At 43.5% G+C, this 10,000-nt stretch overlaps 1 long non-coding RNA gene across 1 annotated transcript in view; it reads left to right on the forward strand.

Annotated features, from left to right (window-relative positions):
- Positions 1-1,303, forward strand: part of LOC134463157 (uncharacterized) — a 1,697-nt gene extending 394 nt beyond the window's left edge. Inside the window, exons 2-3 of the long non-coding RNA XR_010037658.1 lie at positions 1-91; positions 632-1,303. The exon at positions 1-91 is cut by the window's left edge and continues 46 nt beyond it. This is a non-coding gene — a long non-coding RNA (uncharacterized LOC134463157). The remainder of the gene's footprint in view (positions 92-631) is intronic.
- Positions 1,304-10,000: the final 8,697 nt, after the last annotated feature.

The following is a 10,000-nucleotide window of genomic DNA, read 5'->3' on the forward strand; positions in this document are numbered from 1 at the left end:
GACTGTGTGGATCTCGAGGTGCAGTTACCCAAAAGTTGCTACCCACGGAATACCAGGTTTTGAGGGATCCTGCCAGAGCAGAGAATCAACAGTAAGTCATATCTTAACTTCACACAAATACACATACAAGGGTGTGCCCAACACACATGTACTTTATAATATATTTTTTTCTAAGTGATGAGGCAAATTGAGGAATACATATTGGCCTGGTTCAGTCAAGTGGATGTTTCAAGCTACAGGTGTTTGCGAGGCAATTTATTATTTGTCGAAATTAAGGCAAATTTCATACGTGTGACCATTCATCTTGCCACCTGTATTATTTTGTAGTAGGAAGGCAGAAGTCTTATGGCAGTGTGATGCTACAGTAATGCTTACAGTAATTTAAAGAGTATAGTTTACCTTCCTTAAAGCAATGTTGGGATATATGCCTTGCTCAAGGGCACTTTAGGCATGGATGGAGGTGTATGCAGTGGTCAGAGATTTGAGTCAGCAACCCTAGTCTGATCTTAAGACCACCTCACTAATCATTATGCCACACTGCCCACCATGTTAAGAAACTACAATATCAAGCCCCCCTTTGCCGGTATTCATGACTCATGAGTTTTTCTGTTTGATTTGTTGTTATTGACAGGATACATTGAAGAGGAGACTCCGACATGACCGCCGGCATCTTGTGTTATTCACCCCCACCACTTGTAATACTGAATGCCTGAATTGTTGTTTGCTGCTCAGACTTTGTCAACAGATATGGTCTTCGACATGTTACCCTTAGGTGTGGAAACAGATTGTGACAGTCCAGCAAAATGAGCCAGACAGATAGTAACACTGAAAAAGGACAACGTTGTTCCCATGGCCTCCCACTGCAGAAGACTACAGACGTTCAGTGAAGCACAAACAGCTGTTCCTCTCGTACTTAATAATTTAGTCAGCTGGATTCTAGGTGCCACTAAGGAGCCAACAGTGGATAATTTTGTCAACATTTCAATGGCATACATTAAAAGGGCAGCCTGTAATTGTTTGCCTTGCCTCCATCTTCCTTGCCACCAAGGGTTGTAGACCGATGCCCTAGTCCTCCTGTTTAGGTACAACCATGCAGTTAGGCCAGTCTATTGAAGCATATACTTATGACTGTTTGTATGTGTTGTGTATCTAGTAATGGATAAATTACCACATGAATAACTGCATATTCATTATATTGATAATTATAATGGCTTCCATTATTGATTAAAAAGGGATCTACCACCACTTGCATTATTGTTTTGTTATAAATGAAGCACTGTTAGGAATCCAGGAAGACGGATGCCGAGGCACTCAAGGGGTGCATCCCAATATGTGTCCTTGCCTCCTCCACTTGTGCTTGTCTCCTCGTCCCGCCTCCTGGCCCCTCCTCTGTGGAGAAAACTATAAAGTTTCCCAGCTGTCAGCCTCGCCACAACAACTTTTGAGGGACTGTTTTTCATTCACCATTCCAATTGCAAATGAGAAAAAGACTTTACAATTGAGCTTTTGCAAGATATTGAAATATAATGCTGTTGTCAGTGATGTCATCATGACGAGAAGCAAGTGGAGGAGGTAAGTGGAGGAGGCAAGGTCACATATTGGGATGCACCCAAGGTTGCATTTTTTTTTTTTTTTTTTTAAACTTTATTTGGCTACAATGCCTCAGCATCTGTCTTCCTGGACCAAGTTTGACAGCCCCTACACTGATGAGCACCAAGGAAAAAAGGTGAAGACCCAGAAGCACTCCAATTACCTGCTTGTGTTTGATAATGTTAGGATCCATTTATCTAACTTTAAATGCATGAATATCACTGAAAATTGGAATTGTTTCCATTTATTTATTTTTTTAAAAATGTATGTATCATGAAAGGTAACTTGCATTGCCTTTTGAAGCACAGTTTAACAGTTGGACCACTTTGTATAGCCTATATGAACGATCATTATTGATCTTGGATATTATTGATATTGTAGGCCTATTTCTATTTGGGCTCATGTCTTTGCCTTTGGCACCCTCATGCATTATTGTTCTTCAAGATAGAAATTAATCACGGTCATTCTTAACTGTTAAGAATCAATCTGTCTTCCTTAGAGAGATATATATTTTAAAAACCTTAGTTTAGTACAATAGAGCTCTTCAGCGTTGACGTCAACTTGTATGCGGCGTTTGGACTACCGGTTCCATGGCGATTTTTTACATTGCAAAACGCCATAGAGATTCAGGTTTGGCAAAAATATAAGTTGCACGGCAACAACGAACATTAGCGTGTCCCCGCATCCCTTTCTCATTAGTGGAACGGATCGTATCATCATGTTGGTGTATTCACATGTTAAATCATGACGATTATAATTCAATATTGCTAACCCCTTTCTGATCATTAAAACTTCCGAACTACATACTTTCCTTTGGTTGCCATGGGTACAGCCATCCGCACGTACATGCCGTTAGCAGAGTCATGAATAGAAAGTGTTATCAATGGCTCTGGCCGTTAGATACAGGCGCTGCTTCTGTAGTTGCCAAAAGCTTCCGGGTTTAGCATATGGACGCAACATCGTATTTATGTCGAAGTTTGACACAAAATGATCAACCATATCATACCTACAGCCTATTTTTAACACCCTCGACAGTTTGCGGGGGTTCGCTAAGCGCGTGCTTGCACTCGGAGCTTATTTGAAATTTACCCCTATTCATTCCCAATGGAGGCCGGAAGCCGATAGGAACCAGGACGTCCTTAAATGCTAACATGAAAGACTACAATCTACTACATGCTTCCGCTTCCGCTGAAGAACTCTATTTGTGGAACGCAAGAGGACTGATAGCTGTCCAAATCGGCAACGTGATTGGTTTAGCGCGGTCACGTGGTGTATCGTGTCTCCTCATTCAGCTAAGGAAAATATTCCTTCTGTAAACGTCTATACCCTTGGATGTTTTCACGATCCGAACCTCTCTGAAGTGAAACATAGTGTAGCGTTTGGTAGCCAGGGAACACACAGGATGTAGACAGAAGTGTCCGTTTAATGGAGACAGTTGGCCACAGCCACGCCACATAAAAATAATGAACAAGTAGGGCTACACTGCTTACCAGTAACCCAACTGTAGCACAGCTGCTACGTAGATCTCTCACAGTAAACAGAGAGAACTCCCCGCTCCCCTTATTCGAACCCCATCAGTGCCTCGCACCCACCAAACCATAGAACAGAAGAATCATAGAACCGATGCGTACACAACTTAAGTAACCCCCCAGACTCGCTACAATAGCTTTGGTCAGTTCATCATCTTATGGGCATCGTGTTCGGATGCTGTGGAGCGAGAATGAACGAAAATTGAGGTGACCTGACGGCCTATAAATACAGGAAGATCTCTTTCAAGTATGTTTAACACCGTGGGCTTCCTCGATGCATGCGAGACGTTCGCTGAAACCGACAAAGCTGAAGTTGAACTTTGGAACAGTTTTGTATAGTGTTGTAGTACACCGGCAACTCGCATGTCTTTTTGGCAAAAGCGACAACTAAAGTCCGACTCCATCTCAAAACGTTAAAGTTATCCACGGTCCTGCTCACAGCTTCACTACTTCCCTTTTACAGTCCCCTCTCTCCACCACAGCTGTCTGTCGCGCTTACTACGTCACAGTCAGTTGCGCTGATTGGTCAGAGCATTGGCCTATTAGCACAGACATGGTTTGAAAGACAACGGGTTGTGCTCATCAACAATGTTCCGTTTTATCCATTCATCAGAGCCAGACTAAATTAAGACATCCAATACATTTAGGCTGGTTTATCAGGCTAGGGGGAGCAGGCAGGAGTGTGGCGGCTGGGTGGAGGGGTAAGGAGAGGGGGGGAGGAGAGGGGAGGGGTAAGGAGATGGGGGGGCAGGCAGGCAGGCAGGGGGAAGTGTTTTCCCCTCATATCCTGTCTGTCCCAGGGGGCGTAGAGGAAGCCATACTAATGCTGAGCTTGCAGTCTGTGGTAGTGTCTGCCAGGCAGCAATGAAGAGAGGAATAGGGCCCGGGCAGTTCTTTGGCTTAAAGGGGCCCCTCATACTTAGCGGCGCTGAACTGACTCAACGGTGGGCCCCGCATAATTGTTTTTTTGTGTGTGTAACATTTCTGAAAATAGGGGCCCACCGGGAAATGCCAGCCATGCCAGATGGCCAGTCCAGCCCTGCTCGTCTACTACAATAGCAAGGTCCAGGCAGCACAGAAGAGAGCCTAGCCCAGGGGTTCTCAAAGTGTGGGCTGGTTGGCCACTGTTGGCCTGGGAAAGAGTTCAAGGGGTCTGTGCATTTCTACAAATCTAGTCAGCCTTTCCAACATGGGCATGGACTTAATTAGACGGCTGGACATAGCTGAAGTTTTTCCTTTCACTAGAATAAGACAGGCCTGTAAATTTGTGTAAAACGCAAGCCATCTCTGCGTCTAAATTTGTTGCGCATTGATTGACAGATGGTCCCTGAACATTTTTTTGGGGGGACAAAGTGATCCTTGGCTTGGAAATGTTTGAGAAGCGCTGGTCTAGCAATAGCAAGGTTATTCACGCAACTGGAAGTATTGTGTGCTTTACTTTGGATGTTTGTCAACATGAGACCACAAACAGCTAACTTTGACTCACAGTGATTGCAGCTTGTGCCTGCCACGACAGTTTGTGTCACCATTTATTTACAGTGTCTCGGTGTTCCGGCCGTGCTAATGGCCAATTATGGTGTGCATGCTTCCTGTCTGGTTCCCATTTGGAGTTTGGCAATGGTTGGTTGGTGGCTTCTTTTGTAGTTTCAGTTTGTGTTTGCTTGTGTTGTTCTGTTTGACAAGAGTGATTCAAGTGCGCTCCTGTCGAGGGTTTTCGTGGGATAATTAGCTCTTCAAGGGGCAAATATCTGGGCGATTTGATCTTGTTTAATCGTCAGCTCTGGCTCTTCTCTTCTCGTAGAGGTGCCCAATCATTAGTCTCTTGTGTGTGCAGCTGAGCTTCAGGGAGCTGTTGGCTGGAACGGCGCATACATAAATCAAGCCAAGTGAGGAGGGATAAAGGGGAGGGGAGGAGAGAGGAGGGGATTGGATTGGATTGGGGAGGGGAGGATTTTTTAATCAACACAGACCTCGGAGCGGTATGCGCTCCTGGAGGCTTCTAATGTAGAGCATACTTTAGGCTACGGGACCCTGATCTCTGAACAGGCAAGTGCTGGGGATACCAATTTGCCTTCTTTGTCAAGATGAAGGGTCACTGGTCCACAACAACCAGGCATCATCAATCATATCACGGTCCCGTAGACCCATGGGGTCTCTAGTTTGTTTTTAAAATATGCACAGATTTGCATGTCGTGACACACTTACCCTGTTCACCATTGAGGCAAAGATGGAGTCTTTCAGTGCGTTGCATTGTCTACTACATAATTATTACACCAGCCAGTGTTAATTTGAGAGAGAGAGAGAGAGAGAGAGAGAGAGAGAGAGAGAGAGAGAGAAATTTAAAAAGTCCTTTATTGGACCAAATGTCAAATTAATACGGAGCCGTCAGTACATCATTTTTTCCAAGCGGAGGAAAAACAAAAGGCAAAAAAACAGTTCCCTCCTCACAGCCTCAACACATACTTCTCTTCCTCATCCACCTCACAAAGCATTCCTCTTAGTCCCCAAATTCCGCCAAGAGAGAGAGAGAGAGAGAGGGAGAGGGAGAGGGTGAGGGAGAGGGAGAGAAAGAGAGAAAGAGAGAGAGTCGATGAATATACTCGTCTTGAAATATTGACTTAAGCTCCAGCCAAAACGCATGGTGGCACTGGTTTGGGTGAAATGACATCAGGAAAATATTAACTACATAGTTACATTGCTGAATGTCACCACAACATTGAGACTTGATACACTGTACTTTAGCCTGATCATCATTGACTTTCAAATCTCTCCGAGACTTGGTCTGACCAAGAGCATAACAAATAACATTTCCCAAACTGCATGGTTGACCCGTCTCACTTGGTTTGCTACTAGTTGTTTGCTTCCCGGCAAAGTGGAAGGAGTTCCCAATTTTTCAGGAGCTAAGAAACGATATTTGTATTGCTCTTGACATGACTAGAAGCAGCGCTGAAGGTGTTGCGTGACTAGGAGGGCCTGGCTAGTACTTCAGTGGATTGTCTGAATGCTTCTCACACAGAGAGGGCCCCCATCCTGCCTCAATTAAAGGATAGCCAACTGGGAAAGTACTTTCATACACTGTGAGATCATGAGCAGCACATGTTATTAAAACACACACCATTTATCACAATTAGGACTTTATTACTTTTTGTGATATTGGGGTCTTAATCAAGCAAGCAGGTCTAGCCTACTGTTGGGCCTTATTTTGCATGGTGTTCTCTTTGTCTGTGTACAGAGTGCTGAAATTGGCCACCAATCAAGCCCACAGACACTTCCCTCTTTTGTTCCAGACCTCTTTATGTGACAGATTGCGTTGTGGTAAAAGAAAGACGCCCAGCTTTCTTTGCTTTTGTTATCCAGCAACAGACAAATGGAAAAGGTGGAGATGCGGGAAATCACCCATCTTGTGCTTACAGAATCTTCCACAAAACATGTTTTCAGATCTTAGGAGATTGTATGTGTTTTTTTAGATTTTGTAAAAAGAAAATGCGATTATCCCTAAAAACAAAGTTTTTATTCTCACTGTCCTTGAAAAAGGGACATTAATACAGCACATGCACACCATGCTGTAGACGTGTGTTTCATTGGACTTAAAAGATGAGTGAGGTCCCAATTAACAGCAACGCACCTCCTTCCGTCTCCTCATCAACATTCCTGCATCAGGGAGAGGCAAATGTCAGCTCGTTAACGCGCGTTACGTCAGCTCGTTAGCGTTAGCCGCAGTACGTAGCCTACATACGTACATCCTTCGCTCTTTTTTCACACACCCGTCCCTAATGGGCGGCCGAGGCTGGGTTCCTGAGAGACCAGGAACACCCCAGAGAAAATCTGGCAACCACAGAGACCAGACCTGCTTATCAGTATGTGTCCCATTACCAGGGCAGCTGACAGCTTTTTGCTGGGACCAGGACAAAATCATCTACAAGGGCCCCCCTTTCAATACAGTATAATATAATAATGAGGACCCAATTCTGGGCCCCATCTCTCGACGAGCCTGGGAGAACTGACCCGTTTGTGTACTGTACACCCTTCACTGGCGGGCCTGCCCACATTACCTAGAGTTGAGTGGAGAGGAGTGCAGTGCAGTGGAGTGGAGTGGAGTGGAGCGTGTTCAGGTAGGGAAGAGAGAAGGTTGACCTGAAAAAGGGGAGTCTATTTTAGAGCCTCCACGCCGTGGTCAGCAGCTATTGCAGGGTGATATTTTAGCACATCATCATCATCATCATCACAGATCTTCACAGCTCATCAAGTCAAGTGATGATCTGATCTGACTGACCTGCCCCCGATAAAACATGATCAAGAATAGTGATCCTAACATTTTGTCTTAGGCTTCAAAAGGATCTAAAGTTTGTAATATGATAGATTCTTCGAAGTAAGAGCTGGGCTCATGATACTGTAGCATTGAGGTGAGTTATAATGATCACTATAGACCCTATTTAATCATAAAAATATGGGAAAATCAAATGAAATATTGATGAAATAGCTATCAGTCTGTACAAGAATTGTATTGTGATCATTTTTGTACCATATCATCCAGCCCTAGTCCTACCGGTAAGTCTTGAAAAAAGTATAAGCTTCACCAGACTGATTTTGTAGTGCAGTAAACACTATGGTAGCCCGGAGACCCTGATATATAACTGAAGGGTTTATTTGCAAAACGGTGTATCTCCATTTTTTGACTTTTGCATTTTGTTATTGAAAATGACTGTCCAGAGGTCCTATCACCTATGTGTGAATTCTTACCATTCAAATATGTTGAAAACATACTTTTTTGACCTATATAAAATGCATTTTGCAATGCCATTCAATGGAATGCTGAATACAAAAATGTAAATTTCCCAACATTCTACAAAATGGAGATACACCGTTTTGCAAATAAACACAGGCTATCTGCTGCTAGCCAGGCTGTGCCCTCCTAGTGACGCAACACTTGTCCTCCTATAAGAGCAGTCACACCACAGGACACCATAAAATGAACCTAAGCATTGCGTGACAGAAAGATTGCAATATGAAGACATATTAAGAGGTTAAGAGTCACCTTAAACTTCCACAGCACTCTCCAATAACTCAGGTGCTGTGTTCCATTACCCGTACTTACCGCCCTTTCCGCACTGTGTTTGGGTACGCAGGGTGTTCCATTTCTAATCGCGACGGTAAAGTGTACTGTAAATTACCCGGATAACGCCCCCAAAACGGCAATTTTTCGAAGTGTGGTGTTACTGTACACTTTTCGCACTCAACGGCCGCCATGTTTGTGACGTAGTTGAGTGCCAGATCTGTCAAAAGGTTGAATCTCCGTGATAACAGCATAGTTTTGATTCCAAAGACAATCGCCATGTGTATTAGAGGCAGGGGTAACTTTAAAAAGTGTTAGCATAAGGAACAGTGCCTTCCGTGTTGAATTGCATATTGGCGGTTGGTAAACTCGGATGTCACGCGACCAACCGTCATTTCCGTTAAGTGTATCAGACAGAACGGGAATCGGAATGTACTCGCCTCGTGAATTGCGGAGGGTGGAAAGGGTACTTCACTGCACTCAAACAAGGTACACAGTACAGAGGGTGAATAATGGAACACAGCTAGGTACTGACTGGTTAGGAGCCAGTCTTTAAGACCCTTGTAGTTGGCCTTGCAGCTGCCCATTCACAACCATTGACATACTGTACATGTCACCCCACAGGACGCAATTTGTGTTACGAAATTGAACTTGTAGTTAATATTACTGTCTTGAGTTTTTTCCACATTCACATATCTTAATATAAAGTTAATATTTATGCAATCATGCCAAATGCTTCATACATTATTCAAAATGTTGTTGGTTAATTTATATATATATTATATTCCAGGTTTCGTTAATGTTACAGTCACACCGCAGGATATTTGACATATAAACCTTTACATAAATCTTAACAAAAATGTTTCTTCTTATCTAAGACTAATATGAAACATAATGTACCATATCTTCTTTCATTGACATTTGTTTTTTTAAAGGAAAATAACAGTTTTGTAGGTTTTTAACCAATGTTACGAAAAAACAAGGAGTCACGTCTCCTACCCAACTAGTCAGGCCAAGAGCAATGCAAGTACTTTCTGAGTTCCCGCAAATACAGGAACTCCTCCCACTTTGTCGATAAGCAAACAACCACAAGCAAACCAAGGGAGGACAGGTTAACCATGCTGTTTGGGAAACGTTAATTGTTGTGCTCTTGGTCAGACCAAGTCTCGAAGAGATTTGAACGTCGATAATAATCAGGCTAATCTGCTGATACCTCCATATAACATTACGGCAGAGTACCTCATATCCCCATAGCAACAGGCTTGGTCATGCTACGATGTGTGTATATAACTGTGTCAATGTAGCCGTGTACCGTATTACAGGATAATAGCAGTCATTGATGTACTGTGAAAATCAGAATCCATCTTCCTTTATGTCGTTATTGAACTGACAGTGACTTATCAAATCGGTTAAAGAACTGTTTAAGCAGGAGTCTTTGATGTGGGTTTTTTTTGTGTGTTTGCATATTCTCTTTAATATTTACCAGGACCAATGAGATCACAAGAGGGAATATCGGACTGCCTATGGGTATTCACACTACATCTCTCTTTACTGCTCTCTGTGTTCTTTTTGAGAGATTGTTGTGTTTGCCAAGTGAGCTGTGACGTCTGCTGCCATCTATCTCTCTCCCCTTCTCTTTCTCTTTCTCTTTCTCTTTGTACTCCCAGTCCTTCCTGTCTTTCTCTTTCTGTTTTTTTTTCTCTCACTTTCCACCTTTCCTCTCTTTCTTCTTCTACCTGTCTCTCTGCCTGTCTCTCTCTCTCTCTCTCTCTCTCTCTCTCTCTCTCTCTCTCTCTCCCCCCCCTCTCTCTCCACCTCCACCTCCTCT

Source organism: Engraulis encrasicolus, chromosome 2 (assembly GCF_034702125.1).
Source record: "Engraulis encrasicolus isolate BLACKSEA-1 chromosome 2, IST_EnEncr_1.0, whole genome shotgun sequence".
In the NCBI taxonomy this organism is placed as follows: domain Eukaryota; kingdom Metazoa; phylum Chordata; class Actinopteri; order Clupeiformes; family Engraulidae; genus Engraulis; species Engraulis encrasicolus.